Source organism: Primulina huaijiensis, unplaced genomic scaffold (assembly GCF_012295235.1).
Source record: "Primulina huaijiensis isolate GDHJ02 unplaced genomic scaffold, ASM1229523v2 scaffold203602, whole genome shotgun sequence".
In the NCBI taxonomy this organism is placed as follows: Eukaryota; Viridiplantae; Streptophyta; class Magnoliopsida; order Lamiales; family Gesneriaceae; genus Primulina; species Primulina huaijiensis.
The window spans coordinates 1-806 of NW_027353311.1; the positions used below are offsets into that span (position 1 = coordinate 1).

Here is an 806-nt window from a genome sequence, read left to right on the forward strand (position 1 = left end):
CAAATAGAAGGATCGGGGATCATATCGATCGTTAAATTCACAACCTGATATTCCAATTGTCCTAAAAAAAATCTTGAATCAATATCCAACGTGAAAATGCGCAATTTGTAGTAGCAGAGAACGCTGATGCTCTTCCCTTTTGGTCTAAAGAACACTGATTTTAAATATATATTTCTGTAGAACATGTAGATTTTTATTTTGCGCGTACAAGTCGTGAACTACGAGGTTCACATATTTCATTCAAGAAAGAATTCATTTTGTTCATGGAAAGAGCATACATAGAGAACCCCAAATAGCACAGATCTACATAACTAGGTTAGTACTAGAGTAGGGAAAATAAACACTATTAAAATGGATCCATCTGTTTTGTGGAACAAATTTGTCCAGATTCAACTTCTTGACATTCTTCTCAAATATCAGCTGCAAGAAAACTTCCTGTTAATGTTACCTGCCAAGTGAACATAACCGTGTCGTTAATTACTTTCTTGTACATCACAAGCTAAAAAAAAAAAGAAAATCATCGATCTACCGCCTCAATTTCTTTGAATGGAGGTGAATGTAAAATTTTTTGGCATACTCGGAGGGAGGTAGATTCAAATCGTTTCAGAAATCAGAATCATTTGGAATCATAATTCATATATGTCTAGATCCCCGGGAGTTAAATACAATGAGTATAGGAATTGTTCAGTAAAGTTGGATATCAGTAGAGGTACCTTCTCGCCTAGTTTAAATGCTGGAAGACCCTTGTAAGGGCATGTACCGCATCGAAAAGCATCACCAAGACCACACTGCACAGACAGCAATCA

At 36.1% G+C, this 806-nt stretch overlaps 1 long non-coding RNA gene across 1 annotated transcript; it reads right to left on the reverse strand.

Annotated features, from left to right (window-relative positions):
* Positions 1–211: 211 nt before the first annotated feature.
* On the reverse strand, positions 212–806 carry LOC140966261 (uncharacterized). Its single transcript, XR_012173295.1, has 2 exons — positions 714–806; positions 212–448 (listed from the first exon to the last, which is right to left on the reverse strand). It is a non-coding gene; the product is annotated as an uncharacterized lncRNA (long non-coding RNA).